The sequence below is a fragment of the Ursus americanus genome, chromosome 34 (assembly GCF_024610735.1).
Source record: "Ursus americanus isolate L20-20 chromosome 34, mUrsAme1.1.p, whole genome shotgun sequence".
NCBI lineage: Eukaryota > Metazoa > Chordata > Mammalia > Carnivora > Ursidae > Ursus > Ursus americanus.
In genome coordinates, this window is record NC_142160.1 from 10,611,041 (window position 1) to 10,630,833 (window position 19,793).

The window sequence follows — 19,793 nt, forward strand, 5'->3', positions numbered from 1 at the left end:
TTGGTTAGGGTGATCTTCCATGATAGTATCAAAGAATCTTAGTGATAAAAGGACAACTTTGTCTTGTTCATGATTTTAAAAGACGAATGGCTATTGTACTGTCTCCAGAGTGCTTTCAGTGGCACACATGGTTAACAGCTACTGAAATAAAAAACCCTTGGCCACATACATTTGGGAGGTAATTCTCCTGTTTCCAATAGTATAGTGTTGTCATTTAGCTCAAGAACTGTTTTCCATATTTCTCTCAGACTCTGATTTTACTAAGAGTTTTTAAAAAATCTTTATTGGGTATTGACTTCTGTATATAATTGATTTAAGCAGAGCATGGAAAGGCAGTCATTGGAAACACAGTTAGCTTTTGAGATACTCCAAGTACTTGAAAGTTGAAAAACTTAGTTTCTATTAAAATATTAATTTGGGATTGGGTGTCAGTCCATATGGATGGAGTAATTGTAGTATTTGCTCATAATTTGGGGGCAGTTTTTACAGTTTCTTCCTATAGGCCCGCTGGCCTTTCCCCCATACCAAGTAATCTGTGTGGAAATTATCCCCAGAGTTAGTGCTTTTCACAAGCTATTCTGGGGTAGGTAAGTGTGACCTTTGCCTTAAAAGCAAACAAGAAACAATGTGGCCCAAACCACTCTGGACGGGTCCCAGTAGAACATCTTATTTATAACTAGATCCATCCCTTCGGGGTTAGTGGGGCAAAGAGTGAAAGGGTTGGGCTGCTTTGTGTAGACAGGACCTAAAAGCATTTAGGGTGTTTAAAAATGTATACGTGTGTTAGTTTCCTCTTGCAGCTTTACTGCAATCTTCGTGGCTTAAAACAACTCGAATTATTGTCTTAGGTTCCGTAAGATAGACATCCAACACACATGTCACCAAGCTAACATCGGGGTGTCAAAAGGGCTGCGTTCTTTTCTGGAAGCTCTAGGGGAGGATTCATTTCCTTGCCTTTTCCAGCTTCTGGGGGCCACTTACGTTCCTTGGCTCATGGCTCAACCTTCAAACCAGCAAGGAGCAGTTAGTCCTTTTCACCTCGTATCTCACTCACCCTCCCTTTTGCCTCTTCTGTTTTCACTTTTAAGGATGCATGTTATTACGTCGGGCCCAGCCGGGTAATCCAGGACAGTCTCCCCATCTCAAGTTCAGCTGATTAGCAACCTTAATTGCACCTGCAACCTTGGAATATTTTGCCTTATAAGGCAACATACTCTTTTAGGTTTCATAGGTTCTAGGGATGAGGACATGAGCATATTTGGAGACCGTTGTTCTTTCCACCACAGTATAATTTCACAGTGTTCTCCTCGTGCACTTAGAGTGCTTTGTCTGTCCCTATAGCACGTACCGTCAGTCTCAGACTCTCGACAGACGCTGATTGAGCTCCTGAGGCGTGGAAACAGTCTCATGTCTGGACTTCCTCCTCCTCCTCCACTCTTTCCCCTGCCTGTGTCACCCCTCCTTTGAATCAGTAAGTGTAACAAACACAGCTCCAGGACCCGAATAGCCCTGTAATAAACTTACATAGATAAGAGATTACTTGACAAGGTGGAAGCATGAAGCAAAGCGTCTGGTGCTATTCCATGTGATTGAAAAGCACGTATGGCTCATGGTCCTACTCTAACGTGAAGCAGCCAGTCTTTGAACACGGTTTTTAAAATCCAGTTCTGAGCTCCCTGCCGGGGATAGTCGCCTTCACTGCCTGTATTACTATGCATCTCCCATAATACCATTCGCCATGTTATTTCTTTGGTGTTTACAGAAGCAGGTCATGTTTATGAAGCATGTCCGGAAGAAGGAAACGAGAGATGGAAAACCTCTACATGGGGCGTAGAGTCAAGTGATCTCTAGATTGGGATCAAGGGCTTGAAATATGCTGGTGACTTCATATGTACCATGGGACTGGTATTTTCCGGCATACAGTTTGGATAAACTTGAATGGATCTTTTTAATATTTCTTTGAAAACGGAACATTAGCTCTCCTCAGAGATTTCATCTCGGGCAGAAAATTAGAGTAAAGATCATCACCTCCGACGACAGGATTCATCCTTTTTCTTGAAAGTCGAGTGGATATCCTGTGCGTTTTTGCAGTCGCTGTTGAAATGAGAATCGTCACCGTCACTCAAGGTGGAAATAGCAGAAATGATTAATTTAGAAAAGAGAAGGATTGTGGGGTGGGTGGAAGTGACATTTGTCTGCATTATATTCTTAGAAACTTAGACTGTGAGAGTTGGAAATGCCTCTGAGAAAACGGTTCATTAACATATAAGGAAATAGAAGTGCAAATACTTTAGTCAGTGGCCAAGAGTGTGCTGAGTGCAGGAAGCAGAGTTGGAGCTCTGGCTGCAAGGATCTGGGTCCTCAGATCTTCTCCGTGCGCTGCACTTTTTTGCAGTACCTTTGACAGCTGCCCAGGGCGACCAGACCAAGCCACCTGCCCCAGAGAGGCCCTTGTGTCAATTTCCACTTGGGCATTTCTCAGGCACAGATGGCTGAACTCCCTGTGGGGTTTGCCCCGAGAACCAGGGTGTCATCTGCTCTGGGCACAGTAGTCCCTAGGTTTGTGAGTACGTGTGCATAGCCACGTGGAAGGCAGAGAGGGTGGGCAGGCTCGTGTCACACACACGACGCCAGCTGCCTTTCTAAGGACCAGGATCAGGACAAGGGCGAACAGAGTACAATTCCTGTCCTGCGTCTCCATCCTTGGTTTTTTTGTTTTTTCATTTTATTTATTGGGGGGGGTGTGAGGAGCAGAGGGAGAGGGACAAGTAGACGCTGCACTGAGCGCAGAGCCTGATGCAGGGCTCGATCTCACGACCCTGAGATCATGACCTGAGCCGAAATCAAGAGTTGGTCGCTTAACCAGCTGAGCCACCCAGGCGCCCCTTGTTTTGTCATTTTTATATCACTTCCATACTAGTGTTTTGCACTTGGCTTGATGAAACAAAATGTGAGTTAAGACAACTGTGAAGTTTTAAGACACAGTTCTTGTTAAACCTAAAATACAGAGCATTCCATGGCCACAAATAGTATATATGCAGATAACATAAGCAGCGACGTACATTCACCATAAATAGAAAGGGCGACTTATGTTGGTGTATATGATGAGGGTTTTGTACTTGGATGAAGTTGTGGTTTGCAACCAGGGCTAATTTTGCCCCCCGTCCCCTCAGAGAGCATTTAGGGAGCAAGTATGCACGGACATACTTTTGATTACCTATCTGGAGACAGTGATGCTGCTGGCGTCTAGTGGGTAGGGGCCAGCGATGCTGCTGAACATCGTCCAGTTTCCAGGACAGCCTCCATGTACACAGCGAAGAATTATCCAGTGTAAGATGTCAGTGTAGGGCACCTGGGTGGCTCAGTCGGTTAAGCATCTCACTTCGGCTCAGGTCACGATCCCAGGGTCCTGGGATCAAGCCCCACATTGGGCTCCCTGCTCAGCAGGGAGTCTGCTTCTCCCTCTCCCTCTCCCTCTGCCCCTCTCCCCCAGCTTGTGTGCGCTCGAGCACTCTCTAATAAATAAAATCTTTAAAAATAAATAAACAAAATCAAATGTCAGTGGTGCCAAATTTGAGAAACCCTGGCCTAAGGGAATCTATGACTTATCTGATACTTGGCTTTAGGAGGCTGTGTAGGGAGTTGATTAATTTAGAAACTGCTTGGCTTGTGGAGTAAACCTCTCAGAAGAGTCTGTGGCCTGGGGAAATTTCTGTAGTCCACTTGGCTAAGGGGATCAGTTTGCCCAACAGTGGCAGAAGTGCCCCGTGCGCTGTCTTTCGGGCCTCTGTTCTCAGTGATGGGAATTTAAAAACCAGCTTCCCTCTACCTTCGACATCTGTGGATTCTGTGGTTGAGGGTTTAGAGGTCTTGTTTTTCTTCGGGGTCACAATAGAGTTTGCATAACCAAACACAGAATTACAGAAGATGATTAAGAATGTCCAGGCTTACCCTCATCGATTCTTGACCGAAACAGCTCCGTCAGGGAACCCAGTGGCAGGTGGGGAAGTAGACCCCCAGTGTGGTCAGATCGTGGCGAAGACCATTATGGCAGCAAATACTTGAAAACGAGGGGGGGCCAGGGAGGGAAGACATGGCTAGGGGCAGCTAGAGCCCGGCCTGTGTACAGTGTTCTCCTCACAGACTGAGTGTGGTAAGAATGATTAGTATTTCCTTGTTCCTCTTTGAATCTTTGAAAGAAAATTTCCATATTGTTTGGGGGTTTTTCCCGTTGCCAGGTGGTTAAATTCCAAGCAAATTAAATCATGGGATAGAGACACAGGTATTTCCAATAATGTGGATGTTGCAGGGCTGATGGCAGATGGTTTCCCTCCCTTGAAAACAACAGCCCTTCACCGCAGAAACCCGTAAGTATGAGCCGCTGTGGTGCGTGGCACCAGGACCACCAGCGTGTGCGTCTGGCAGCCCTGGTCGGTGGTAGTTGTGCAAGAGACTGGGACTGCTTTCACTCCCTTCAGTTCGAGGTGAGACGGTGCCGCTTGGGAAGGGCTGCTCGTTTACCCAGGCGGACTGGAGAGATTCCCCCCAAGCCATACAGTGTAACAGGTATGTCTGTTTCACAAGCCAGGCTGTTTCTAATCCACCCTCCAGTAGCCTAAAGCCACGCGCTATCACATACCGGTGCTGGGACTGCTAGGGATTTACCCTGAAGATACAGATGTAGTGAAACAAAGGGGCACGTGCACCCCCAGGTTCATAGCAGAAATGTCCACAATAGCTAAACTATGGAAAGAGCCCAGATGGACAGATGAATGGATAATGAAGATGTGGTCCATATGTACAATGGAATATTACTCAGCCGTCAGAAAGGATGAATACTTACATGGTTGGAACTGGAGGGGATTATGCTAAGTGAAATAAGTCAGAGAAAGACAATTGTCATATGGTCTCACTCATATGTGGACTATGAGACACAGCGCAGAGGATCGTAGGGGAAGAGAGGGAAAACTGAGGGGAGGTCATCAGAGAGGGAGACAAACTATGAGAGACTCTTAAGTCTAGGAAACAAACTGAGGGTTACTGGAGGAGATGGGGGTGGAGGGGTGGGGTAACCGGGTGATGCGCATTAAGGAGGGCACGTGATGTGATGAGCACGGGGTGTTATACCCAACTGGTAAATTACTGAACACCACATCTGAAACTAATGATGTAGTGTGTGCTGGCTAACTGAATTAAAAAAGCAAAGACAGTGGTGCTGGGAGAGAGGCGAAGTGGTGATGCCCAGGGACAGGCCCCGTCAGAGCAGGCCTGAAAAAGCAGGGGCTAGAAGTGTGGGTCAGAAGATGGTTAGAGACAAGGTTGGAAATCAGCCAGGCGTTTTGTACAGAGACTCACAGAACCTGTAAGAGAACACACTACAGAAATTTCTAGACAGAGAACTGCTTGCTTACTTGTACCCTGAAAAGTTGGCTGCTGCAGGGCCTCAAGAGGGATACCCCTCACCTCAGGGGTGAGGCATCCAGAGCCTCATAGAATCTCAGTGTTGAGATGGTCTGTATCCATCCAATGTCATCTGCTCAGTCATTCAGCCAACACTGAGTTGAGCACTGAGCAAGGCAGACAGTTAGTTGGTTGACACATTTATGCCACTGGAGAGTGTGGTGTCAGAGCAACAGGATCCACCCCAGTTTCCTCTAACTGTGACTAGGGAAGGGGGAAGGAAGCACCCCTCCATTGAGCAGGGGCCTGTGGGTCAGGCATTTGCACTCGTGCTGTCCTGGCTGGTCAGCGAGGGCCATCGCGGAGCCATGTTGGGCTGGGCCACTGGAAGACTGGGGTGTTGGCGCCAAGTCCGGAGGTTGAAAGAAACTGGCTAAGAACAGTCCCATCCTCTGACAGTCCAGAAAGGGGTCAGAGGCTGGTGGTGAGCTCTGGTGGGAAGAATCGTGAACTAGGTGTTTATCAGTTGACAGCTCTGACACCAACTCTGTTGACCATAGGCAACATCAGAATCCACTTAATCATGTTCTCTCAAAGTTTGAGAGAAAAGGACTGGGCAGAAATAAGCAGGCCCTGGCTGCTGCCCAGCTGCCACGTCTGGAAATTGCACACGGGTGAAGCAAAGGTTGCTTCCTCTTCCTTCCCTTGTGAGAAATGACTGTTCTCCTTTCTCGGTATCAGTCTTACTCTAAGAGTTGTAATCCAAAGCAGGCAAAACGCAGTTACTTTCTGGTGTATTTTTTAATGGAGCAACTATAACTGGTGGGGGGGGGAGGATGGTTAACAGGAAGATAATGTTGGAATGAAATAGGGTCCACTTTACAACCCAAGTGACTTCTGCTTGGTGACCATGTATATGGGAAGATAACTTAGAAAGTTTGACTTACAAGATTTTACATGTGGAAACAATCTTGGCAATCATCTAGTCAAATGCCTTTGTCTGTAAGGGAGGGAACTGAGACCCAGCGATGTTCTGGAGCTTTCTCACAGCCCCCTGACAGCAGAAGGGGCCCCAAACTTAGATTTTTCCACCTCCTTCCTGATACCAAATGTCTGTCTATGTTTGCAAATTAGTATGGCGGGGAGGAAATGAGGAAATGAGGGCTAGAGTCATTGTCTTTGAATGTTTTTTCTTGTCTCTTTCTACCATTAGTCAAAAAGCTGGTTGGTGGCAGAGCTAAGACCTCCAACTAAGTGTCTTTTCACTCTTGTCTGGGCCTGGTCCCCTGTCCTGCACCCCCAGCATCCAGCACTAGTGGCAAGAGGTGGGAGGGAGCCCCAGACAGTGAGATGGTGGAATGGTGCCCTGGAAGGAATCTGGGAGAAGTTTCTCTGGGAGCCAGAGCTGTGGTGAATGCAGAAGGAGGTGAGGCAGGCAAGGCCCCCCGGTATAGCTTCTCAGGGCCACTGGGGGAGGTCCTGGCCCCTGCCAGTCCATCACTTCACCTCAGTGACCTGCAACTCCCTGGCCAGGGACTCTTCTACTGCCATTTGCAGCTGGGGGTCCAGCTGGGTTCTGAGAGTGCTTCTATTCCGGAGACCTGAGGAGCTGGTTCCTGGCTGAGGGGCTGGTGCAGGAAAAGCACACTGATCTGCAAGGCTGATATGAGGAGGTACCGAAGGCAAGGGAAGAACAGCCATCACGTGTGGCCTGGGGGAGCTGCAAGCAGGTGCGAGAGGCCTGAGCACCTCACGTGGCTGGCGTTTTTGTGGTTGTTTTTCAAATGCACAGCATTCTAAGGTGGAAGATTCTAGAAACGACATTCCATGGTTCCGAGAGAGCATGGAGAGAGAAAATCCCATCTTGAGGTAGCCATAGATCTTGAAACATAGAGGCTATGTGGGCAAAGAATGCTTAATCCAAATTTGAAAAGTGGGCATAATATTTAAAATGATTCCCTAATTTCACTGCTTTCCCCTGGTGATAGAGATTCTTGAAAAACACGTAAATAGCCTCTGATGTCTGAGTCTGTGGTGCACTTTTAATGTAAAGTCTTTCTGTGAAAAATAACCTAGGGTTTACCTTTCGGAGGTATAATCTTCCCGAACTTCAGTTTATTCTTCTGTAAAATGGAGGGAACGGTGTCATGGCAAGAAAGCAGGACTCCAGGTAGCTTGACCTGGCACGTAATAAGCTCTCGAAAACAATTCCTGCAGAATTTGAGGCAATATTGTATACATAGAGCTCACCAAAGAAATGATCATATTAGAAGCTTTAAATACTAAAAAGCAATCTTTTAGTATTAAGGAAACATAAATTCCACATTTTAAAACCCCTTCAGGTAAATACTGGCATTAACATTTCAGATCTTTTTGTTTCAAACTCTCTTGACATTGTTTTTCTGCAGCTTTCCAGGAATATGGGCAGAACTTCCGAGCAGGTGGTAATAATGCAGTTAACAGTTACTATCATGATCATGTCAAATAATTTAATTGTGAAGAGAGGGATGGCTTCACTTTCCACTCTGAGAGGACAGCTTGATCATAGGAATTTAAAGAAAGGCCATTTTTAAAAAATCCTTTTACCAACATCCCTCACCCATTGGGCCTTGCACCTGCTGGTTCTAGCCTGTGAGAAGCGTTTAGGGCCTGCATGGAGAAAAGCAGTTGAAGATTAACAAACAGCACATCGCTAGCCAACGATGCTTTTCATTGTCAATATGTAAAAATCACTGTAGTTTTGGCTTGTAAAATTATTTCTTTTGTCTGTAGGATTCTGTTATGTAGCAATCACATCCTTCCCCTTTCTTCCTTCCACATCTTAGATCCCTGAGCTTTGCCTGTTACATAAATATTATTTATTCCTATACAATATATATACATCTATGTATCTATTTTTTCATAGATGATATTTATTCCTCTAGGGTATATGTTATGTATAGATTATGATATCATCTGTTATAGAATACATATGAGATGTATATACTTATACAATTCTCTCTGGCCCACTTACAGAATTTATCTTGAAAATTAAACTAAGAAGAAGAAAAATCAAAGTGAAGGGATATTTGAAGGGAGAAAGAAAGCTAGTTTTCTTTCTTTTAAGCCTGCTTCTATAGCATTTATTATTTTCCTCATTTTATCTTTTTTTTCCCCACAAACTTAGTTATTTAAAAAAGTTAAGTGACTCATACAAATCTAAGCACAAATGGAAAAAAAATAAATGCAGGAATCCCTGCCCCCGAAAAAAGTTTCATTTCTGGCTTTCTTCTTTTTATTTGGGCAAATGGGTAGCAATCAAGCCCTCCTGTTTTATGAAGTCAAAGAATATACATCCTGAATTAATTAAGCACAGAAGAGTAACGAAGGGGACCTGTCAAAACTATCAGAGAGCCAGGCACTGGGTTATTTCCCCTCCTTGGCTAAACACATTCTTCTTTTTATAACTGAAGAGGTCAGTTGGTGGAAGGAAGAGGAAAGGTTGGAGATGTCTCGGCATAGGTGATAAAAGAACAATAAGGTATTGTTTGCAGCTGGGTTTGCAGAAGTGTAGTAAGTTGCCCTGCAGGTCTTTGCTTCCTTGAAGGAGTTTTAAGTATGCTCTCCTAATCCTTAAAACATCAACAACAGCACTGTGTGTCTGTCTGTCTGTCCATCTGTCTTCATATGCAGCAAGAGCTTTGGGGGGCAGGAGACCAGGGGGATGGCTTGGGGTTAGTGGCCTCTCTAATAGGTGGGGATAATCCGTAAGTCGAGCAAGGATGGAGAAGAGAGCAGCACTGCTGAAGGGTTTCCTTTGGTGGGGAGGGCTCGGTTGCCTATGCTGCACCTGTCATAGGTAAAGCCAGTAGACAAGCCTAGATTCTCATTGCTTTTGTAAAGATTCCAAAATGGCGACCTTGTACGGAAACCTTTTCCACTTTGGCCCCACCTAGGATGCCTTTCAACTTAGTGCCAAACTAGGTGCTGCCATGCGCCTGACCTGGCAGAGTTCTCTGGAAATATCCGCTGGGGACTCTCTAGGGGCGAGGCGTGGCCCTGACCCACCTCCACACCTCTGGGCAAGCTATGGATTTGCTGGTCAATGGAAAATACAAATAAGAAAGAATAGAAGCTGGCTTGGTTTGGGCCTGGAAATCGACCCACACAGCCAAGTGAACTCTATGGTAGCTACACCAGCTGTAGAATTTAAGCTGGGCCTGTGCTAAATCAACTGGCAAAGTTGACGTCTGTGTATTTCTGTGTCCAATCATGACGTTGGATGAGATGGTTGTGAACATGGACTTGGAAGTAAGGGCCAGCTTTGTCACTTCCTCACTGTGTGGCCTTGAATAAGTTTCTCCTTTTTCTTTAAGATTTTATTTATTTATTTGAGAGAGAGAGCACACAAGCACAAGTGGGGGGAGGAAGGAAGGGCAGAGAGAGAGAAAGAATCTGACACAGACGCCTCACTGAGTGAGGAGCCCAACGTGAGGCTCGATCTCCCAACCCTGAAATCATGACCCACACCGAAATCAAGAGTTGGCCACTTAACTAAGTGAGCCACCCAGGTGCCCCTGGCTTCTCTCTTTCTGAGTCTGTTTTGTTGTGGGTGAATCAGGAGTAACAGTTGTACCTCTCACGTAGTGTTGTGAAGATAACGCACATCAAGGAGAAAACACCTCTCATGCACTTAGTACAATACCTAGATCATGATAAACGCTCCGGAAATGCCAGTAACCAGCAGAATGGTGAAATGATCCCAGTGTGTTCTGTTCGTTCCCCTCCCCCTGGAAAGAAATGAAGCAGAGGTGTGGCAGGAGAGGGACGGCCACAGGTACCTGGTCGCTTCCCACTACAGAGAAGGCCACCCTCAAGGGCCTTTCCAACCATGCAGTGTAAGACTCTAAAGGGACAGGTAGAAAAGCATCTTTATAATTTCTTGGTATCTGTGCCTGGGTATGTTTCTCAACTTCCCCTCACCCCCAGGCTGCTGTTACATGTTCCCCCAAAAGAGCCCATCATCCCAGTGGGCCGGGTTCCATGATGCACGGAAGCAGGAGCCACGACGATTGTAGCTCCCACTGAGCTGAAGTTTGGTTCTCGCACACATAACAGTACAGAGGTGATTTACTTCCTCTGCGAAGCCGTCAGGGGTCCAGGTTTCTGTCTTGTTTTGTGGCCATCTGCAATGTGCAGCTTCGAGATGGGATCCAGGAGGGTTTCTTGATCTCCAGCCATCACATCCATAGAGGACACGCTCCTTCCTGGTAACAGTGTGACCTGGGAGTTGGACCCATCATTTCCTCTCGCAACACGTTGGCCCAAAATTAGTCACATGACTACACTTAGCTGCAAGGGAAGCGGGCAAAACACCCAATTAAAATTTCTACTGTAAAATAGGCTTTCATAACATTGGCGCTACCGATGTTCGGGGATGGGTAATTATTTGTCGAGGGGGCTTTGCTGTGCCTTGTAGGATGTTAGCAGCATCTCTGGCCTCTGTCCAAAAGATGTCAATGGCACTCCCCAATTATGACAGCCAAAATTGTCTCCAGACACTGCCAGGTGTCCCATGCAGGACAAAATCAACCCTCACTGAGAACAGCTGCTCAGTAAGAAGGGCAAATAGGTACTGCAGACAATTAGCATCATCTGCCACTAGCATTGTGTTGTTCCCCCAAAGCAGTGCCAAGCACCGATGTAGTATTTTACCTTTAAATCAACAACTGCCTCACGGGACACGTAACACTCTACGAGTACGTGCAACTTGGTCTTTCTTGATTCTAGGCAGGTGAAAAATGAATCCCTTTTTATTTTTATCTTTTGAATCTAAACTTGTATCTGAATCAAAGAATATTTTTTTAATTTATTTATTTTAGAGAGAGCACACAAGCAGGGAAAGGGGTGGAGGGAGAGAAAAAGAGAGAATCTCAAGCAGTCTCCCTGCTGAGCACTGAGCCGGACACGGGGCTTGATCTCACGACCCTGAAATCCTGATCTGAGCCGAAATCAAGGGTTGGCTGCTTAACCAACTGAGGCACCCAGGTGCCCCAATAATATTTTCATTTGCATATACAAACAAATAAAACTTTCTTCCCTGGTGTGTATATATGTTACAGATACTCTACCGTGCCACACCGATGACAGATAGCTCAGTGCACACTGTAATATTTTGAAAGGGCTAATAGGGCAGCATTCATAAGGGTGTTCTATCCTAAATCAAAGATTCCATCTGCAGTTGGTGGCATATCTCCTTTAAGGGCAATTAAGTGTGTATAATTTACCACTGCCGAATCCCTTAAGAGTACAGTATTTTTCTGTTGATGAGAAGTGTTTGCTTAATATGCTTTTCCATTCCGATGAGAGAATGCTTCACTGCCAACCACGTAAATAAGGTAGAGATCATTTAAGAGAAACCATGAAACATGAAACACCTTATCTTTGCTCTGCCTTTTCCATCATATTTAGAAAATCAAACCTTCCTTCCGACACGTGGATACACGGGGATTCTGTTAAAAGGCTGCTTAGTAATAAGAGAAAATTAAATATAAAACAAATCTGCCTTGGGCATCTGACAAGGTTGTTTAGTACCCAGTATGTCAAAATGACCTTGTTATGAAGCTGTTTCACCACCTGGAAGGTCGTGCAGGCACAGGGAAGGACGTAATTATTCTTATTCAATATCTCCAGTGTTCTTATTTTCAGAAATGTAGATGGCTGCAGAAATTATATCAGAAAAGTAGTTTCCAACCAGGAAAGTAGCAGAATATAAAGTCATTTATGAAACCACACCTCCTGGGAGAAGGGAGTCATCTTGTCTCGCTGCTGTATGAATAGAGACTGCAGGGAGAGAATAATGGTAGAAGGTGGGCCGTGGAACAGAGCACCTTTGATTCTGGGAGTCACCGGAAGGGTCATAGGCCTGCCCTAAATTTCATCCTAGGGCAGGGGAAGATCTAACCCCAGAATAAATTTAAAGAGGCAATAGGAGACAAAAAGTAAAGTTGATTATGATTATGTTTCATCAGAGTGTAGCAGTGATGAAGGTTTCTAGCAGTGAGCCCTTGACCTGAAAGAAAATGAGATTTAAAAAATGAGCAAATCCCAAATGTGTGTGTGTGTATATTATATATTTAAATTCATCCCTCAAAATGTGTTTATAAACACAGTAACAGTACCTTGATTGGAGGACATTTCTTTTCCCACATCTAACAGAAAACTTAGAAAATTCACGAAGTATAAGGCTTGGAATCACCTACTGTTCTACCACCCAGCAATAATCATACAGTTTGATATGTTTCTTTCCTGTCCTGTTTTCCTCTGCAGATATGTATAAATACAGTTGTGAAGTTTTCTTTTTGAAATTTTATTCTATGTATTTTGCATCCTGCTTTTTTTAAACTAGCATTTTATTTTTCAAAGTTAAAAGGATAACATAATTTGGCTGGAGTTTCTCGATTAATTTTGTCAAGCATTCAGGATTCCAGACTTGGACTTACGTTCATATTACCAAATGAAAGAGCCACTCGGTTGAGATTTTCGACACTCCTTTCTTCAAATTCTCTTTTCTCCGTCTCTCTAAAGCCATGTTTTCCTGATTTTCTTCCCACTTCTGCAGTCACTCCTATGTCACCGCTAAAGGTTCTCCTTCCTGTCTAGTCCCTCAGTGTTTCACCATGCTGAGGGCCCTTCTAGAACAGTCCCCTGTCTCCCTGCATTACTCATCTGGCTCCTTGGTTTTCTTTTTTTTTTTTTTTTTAAGATTTTATTTATTTATTCAACAGAGATAGAGACAGCCAGCGAGAGAGGGAACACAAGCAGGGGGAGTGGGAGAGGAAGAAGCAGGCTCATAGCGGAAGAGCCTGATGTGGGGCTCGATCCCATAACGCCGGGATCACGCCCTGAGCCGAAGGCAGACGCTTAACTGCTGTGCCACCCAGGCGCCCCTGGCTCCTTGGTTTTCAATACCCTTTATACACCAAAGACACTCAGATTCAAATTTTCAGCCCAAAACTCTAATCTAAGCTCTCGACTTGTATCTTAACATCTCTGACTGGGGTCTCATTGGCTTTTCGATTGGAACCCTTGATCTTCCCCCCCAAAACACATTCCTCCTCCGTCTCCTCACCTCAGCCGAGCAACCTCCATCCTCTGAACTCATCCAGAGAAACACCAGGACTTTTCAGTACTTTGCTCCCCCCACCATTTCTAGTTCATAGAAAGTCCTAGCTCCTTCCAAAGTATCTCTCACATACATCTCATCTGTCCATCTTCTCATCTGTGGGAACCATGGTAACAGTCACCTACTTCTTTCCCTCCGCTGGGCACCCAGAACAATCCTGTTCAAATTAGGATGCTGTTTCCTTATCAAAACACAGAAACCCTTACCATGGCCTGTGTAAGGCCCATACCTGGAGCCACTGCATATTTCCAGTCTCTAGTTCTGGCACCCCCTGCGGCCCACTGCAGTTTACGCCGATGGTCTGCTTTCAAGTCCCTGAACTGCTGTCCCTCTCTGCCTAGAGATCCTTTCCCCTGACCTCCTCATGGGATTCTCAGTCCCTTGAGGGCCAGGACTCTGGCCAGGCCACTTCTGTATCCCCGTTTGTAGGAGAGGGCCCCCAGCCCTCTGCTCAAGGACACCTCTCCTAACTCCGCCTTTCTAGAGTGGACCCCCCACCCTTTTGGCCTCAGTCACCGCACCCTGTTGTTTATTTCCCTGACTGCTATCGTCATGACGCCTGAGTGTCTTTGCTTGATGTCTCTTTCCCCCACTAGACCAGGAGCTCTCGTGAGAGCGAAAACCGTGTCCTTCTTTCCCCAGTGCCTGGCTCACAGAAAATTCTCAGGTCTTTGTTAAAGGAATGAACAGCATCTGACTGAATGGAGTTCTGAGGGGAGCTCTTCTCTTTGCCTGAGGCAACCGCAGAGAAAATGCTAGAATCAATCCTGATGTAAAGGAGAAATATCTGCAAAATAATGGGGCCCTCACGGTTGGCTCTGCCCCAATCCCTAGACCTTGTACACAGGTTACTTACATGGGAAGAGGGCTTCGCAGAGGTGATCCAGTGAGTGATCTTTGGATGGAGAGATCCTCCTGGATTCTGTTTGCTACTGCAGCAATAGGGAACTGACGTAAAGAGAGACTGGAGATATGGTTTGAACAGTCTGAAAGCGACAGGTGGCCCCACTGCCTCTCAGAAGGTTTTAGGTTCCTCCCCCCGCCCAGACTTTCCCATTTCTATACCCCCGGAACCGTTTCGTGCAATCTGTCCCTCTTTCTTTTCCCGTATTTTTATCACTGGGACGAAGAAAAAGCCTATGCCTCCATTGTTGAGTATAGATTCAGAGATGGAGCGCCTGGACTTAGGGTTGGGGGTTCTCCCTATTGGATGAGAATTGCCTCCTCTCGCTAAGACGAGGTGGTACTGAGCGAGGTGTTTATGGCTTAGCTAAGGCACCTTGGCAGTGAACATCTCTAATTTAGAATTAGACACTCGAGATCTGTGTGTGGTTTTGGAAAAACATACATTCTGAAAAAAAGAGAGCACATTGGACCCCCTCCTTGAGAAAAATGCACACAAGTAGAAAATGTCATATGCGGTTCTTCGGGGCTCATGGACCTGTAAGGTCAGCTTACTCGAAGGATAGAGATGGTTATGTGTGTGCTTTCATGTGTGTGAGTGTGTATGTGTGTCTGTGTGATGGGGGTGGGGATCTCTTTTCATATCAGGATGCAGGAGTGCATGGAGGGCAGGAAGAAGTAATGCTATTCGATGGGTTTCCGGGTCAAGCTAAAGGGTTTAGACTTAATCCTGCAGTGAGGACACCAGGAACCCATTAGAGGGTTTCAAGCAAGGTGGTGACACGATGAGATCTGTACCTCTGATAAAAATCACTGTGGCATCATCTATATTGGCTATAATCCCATAATTAGTTCATCAGAACACCTTGGACGGGAAAATGCTCTGGACATGAAATGTTTTCATACTTGCTTTTCAAGCCAGTGATATCAGATGGCCTATTAAGTGATCTAGTTTCATTGACAGTGTGCTGAAGAAAGCCATTTCCTGTAACAAATATCACTTCTTTTTTTTTTTTAAGATTTTATTTATTTATTTGACAGAGAGAGAGGCAGCGAGAGAGGGAGCACAAGCAGGGGGAGTGGGAGAGGGAGAAGCAGGCTTCCTGCTTCGATGCGGACCGATCCCAGAACGCGGGGATCATGACCTGAGCCGAAGGCAGATGCTTAATGACTGAGCCGCCCAGGCGCCCCACGAATATCGCCCTATTGTTACTGTCACCGTGATGAGCTCATCGCGCCAGTACTTCGGCTTCGGTCAGATCCGTCTCCAGCAGAAAAATTCAGGCACGTACAGCCTCAATTATGATGGAGCCCTGAACCAGGGGCCTTGGAGAGCACAGTGTCATTCCTGACTCTGCCACACGCCAGGCAAGACGTTTAGATGCAGTTAATCTCCCAGAGCCACAGTTTCTTTATCTATAAAATGAGCTTTATTTTTTTTTCATGATTTTACTTATTTATGCCAGAGAGCGAGAGAGCCAGTGTGGGGGGAGAAGCAGAGGGAGAGGGACAAGCAGATCCCGCCCCCACCCCACCCCCAGTGCAGAGCCCAACACGGGACTCGACCTCAGGACCCTGAGATCATGAAATGAGCCGACACCAAGAGTCGGATGTTTAACCGACTGAGGCTCCAGGAGCCCCTGTATAAAATGCGCTTTATAAACCCTCCCTACTTACATAACAATTGCGAGGATCAAATACAATCCTTAAAAGATAGTGTTTTGAAAAATAGATCCTATTACACACCGCCAGCTGACATTCATTTTCCTCTTAGTATTACCCTCATCCCTGCACAAGGTGGGGTTAGGAAAGAGGAGCTATGCAACCGGGTGTCGGTGGTTTGCTTTTGTGATGTTTTCTGGTTCTTTCTCTGCGTGTGAAATGCTTGAGAGGTTTTTCTAGTATCCAGGCAACATGTTGCTGCCACTTAGCCCATGCAAAGTGCTGAATTAAAAATAGCCTGTTTCACTGTGTTCTGAAGTCTAGAACTATATGTTTTGAGAGAGTCAAGGGTCCCTGTTGGAGTTGGAAAGGGAAAATGGTCCTGTCCCAGCGCTGTTGGAACATACGCAAAGTCTTGCCGAGAAAGCTGGAGAGGTTGAGTGTGTGTGAAGCCATGCACCTGTTACTGGTTCGCTGGTCTGTTGGTGGGTATCCCCAAGGAAGGAAGAGGGGCTTGTGGCTCTGAGTTCGCAGGGGAAGAGCTCCTGCTTCTAGAAGAAAAACCAGCAGCACTACACACAGAAGGTTCTTTGTCAGCACCACGGTTTACTCAGCTGCTGACCCAAGACACTCCGTGTAACATTTCAGTTTTATAGTTTTAAAGCACATCTTGCTCAAGAGTGGCCGTGTTAGAAAATACGCCAGAAACACCTGTCATCGTGCCTCATGTCCCCTGGGAGGACTTCCGGTGATGCAACCCTTACTGCTGATGACTCAAGAAACCACATGCCTCAGTGAATACGATCAGACATTTCCACAAAGTAGGCAAGATGCTTTTTAATTCTACGCAAATGCCTCAGTGCTAAAGCATTTAATTTTACACGGAGATGGGGAGGAGGAAACCTCAAAGTGTGGTCCCCCCCTCAGCAGCAAAATATCTCCTTATGTTGCTACCTCCCCGTGTTACTAGCAGTGACATTAACAAGTGACATTAACCAGTCTTTGTACTGGTTTACCGAGTGATTTACAGCTTTTCCTGGGCTTACTCCAGGCTGGGTAGGTCCAGAAGCAAATAAAGTATTTTATCCCTATTTTATCAAAAGGAATGGCTCCCACAGAGCTACTTCCTTTGCTGAGGTCAAACAGCTAGACTTTAAAGGGAACTCCTGACTTGGATTCTAGGCTCGTTTTGGGAGAACACAAAAAACAAAAAACAGATGTGGAAGCCGCATGGGTTTTGCAGCGAGAATCTCCCACACGCTAGCAACGTGACCGGGGCAAGTCACTCATCCTTTTTGTGCCTCAATCCCCACCTGGAAAATGGACGTGATCATTGCTACTTCTCGGGGTCCTTGAAAGGATTATATGAGTTCAGAGATTTTGACATATAGGCCATGGTATAGTTGCTTATAACTTGGACTCTGGAGCCAGATTCCCAAGTATGAGTCCCAGTCACACCTCTTCCCTAGCTGTGTGACCTAGTGTAAGTTACTAAACCTTACTGAGTCTGTAAAATGGAGATAGCAGTAGTCCCTTCTTTATAGGGTCATTGGGAGGATAAAAGATTTCAAATAACCACAAGCACTTAGAACAGTGCCTGCCATTCAGCGAATGCTCTGTAAGAATGTCCATGATTACTCTAGATGGTGATTGTGGTAGTTGTATATCGTGTCTGGCAGAAAGAGTTGATCCAAAAAATATTACAATTTCTACAGTTTCTCCCATCAGAGCTCTTGAATTTTAAGGAGACTGAAAGGAAAGTAATAGGATCACAAGTCTGTTTGGGGGTTTAACATAAACAGACGTCAATGGAGCCCTTTCCAAAATCTTACTCCTTCGGGAACTCAAAATTTAATCTTAAGCCATAGGACGTAGATTTTTCCAGTGCTCCTTAGAGCGAGAGCAAATTCTTGAGCCTCACCCCAGACCTCCAGAATCAGAAAGCCTGGAAATATAATCCATCTATCTGTTCTTGGTTTTGGTTTGCAATGCCCATCAAATATTTTTGTAAGACCATTGTTTTAGAGTAGTTGTAGGTTAACGGAAACATTGAGAAGGTACAGAGGTTTTCCATGTGCTCCCTGTCCCCCACACAGGTATAGCCTCCCCTTTGTCACCATCCCCCACCAGAGTGGTGCATTTGCTACAGTTGATGAACTTACATTGACACATCATAGTCACCCAAAGTCCATGGTTTCCATTATGGTTCAGTCTTGATGTTGGATGTTCGGTAGGTTTAGACAAGTGTATAATGACATATAGCCATCATTAGAGTGTCATACAGAGTATTTTCCCTGCCCTGAAAACCCTCTGTGCTCTCCCTTTCTTCCCCCAACCCCTGGTAACCCCTCCCCAGCCCCTGGCAACCGGGGCTTTTTTTTACTGTCTCTGTGGTTTTGCCTCAGTCTGTTTTAACAAGTATTCCAGAGATTCTCATGCTTTCTCAAGTTTGAAAATACCAGATATAGACTCCTAGTACTTTGACCACCTTCTGTTGCTGGGGGTCGGGAAAAAGGGTAGTTGAAAAAGAATTAGGTATTCCATCTGTCAGACAGGTGTTTGAGACCCAGGAGTGTTAGATGACCGAATAAAGTAGACATACGATAGTTCCAGAAAGCCGTCGGGGGTGGGAGGCAGGAAGGGACAAGGGCTTTGAGAGCATATGACTCTGTTGATAGGTCTGGAACAGAACGCTTCAGGGTGTTGGGTCCTCTGGAAAGTGCTGATGTCGTATCTTCTGCCACACTGCTCTGAGTGATGGCTAGGAGAAGGAATGCCTTTTGAATTTTTATGCGAGGTTAAAATGAAGAAAATCCATGTCAGCCTTCAGAAGTCAGAGCTCTTGGTACAAAAGGTCACCGATGCCACTTGGTGGCATTGCAGAGCTCAGAGAGGGAGAATTAAAATAGCAAACTTTGTTTTTGAAGCACTAGTTGCACTGGGGGCTTCAGTGCTAAGTCTTTTGCCATCCTGCTGCCCTGGGATCTTAAGTAAAGAGCATGGGGAAAAAGAAAAACAAGCCACTTTTCTGCCTCCTGTAGGGAGGAGGGTAGGGAGTTGCCCTCAGATGAGGGGTGATGTAATATTTGCAGTGGGGTGAGCAGGCCATCCAGTGATGACTCCATGGGCCGAGGGCTTGTTTCCAGTTGTGTAGGGAAGGGGCTGGTCAGTACTGGTGGATGGCGGCCTCAAGTTTGATCCTTGATCCTCCGATTTCCTTAATTACGGAGATTATCCACTTGTAAAGGCTTCAAAACTCTCTATGCATAAGACTCTCAGACCTTTTAAACCTGTTTGCATGCTGTTCCATGATCACAAACAAAGGACATAAAGAACCAAGCTAATGTTGTTCCACCCACCCCCAACCAGTGACCTCTCCCACAGCACTGTCATCCTTGGTCACCCAAGGTTGAACCCCAAACAAACCACCTCTAGCGCCGGGCTAGGTCCGCAATAATCATTTGTTGACATCACCTGAAATGGCCACACTTTCACAACCATTAGGAAGAATATCTTCTGCTTTTCCTAAATGGCGTTACTCTGCTCTTTCTCCTCTTATGTTGGTTAAAACTATGTGCGCGTACGCACACACAGACACATGTACGTATATGTATGTATACACATATATGTATTATTCCCTAATTTAATATTGTGTGAATTTAAT

At 45.6% G+C, this 19,793-nt stretch overlaps 1 protein-coding gene across 4 annotated transcripts in view; it reads left to right on the forward strand.

Annotated features, from left to right (window-relative positions):
- Nucleotides 1-19,793, forward strand: part of PIP5K1B (phosphatidylinositol-4-phosphate 5-kinase type 1 beta) — a 295,798-nt gene that overhangs the window by 134,657 nt on the left and 141,348 nt on the right. The window lies entirely within an intron of this gene.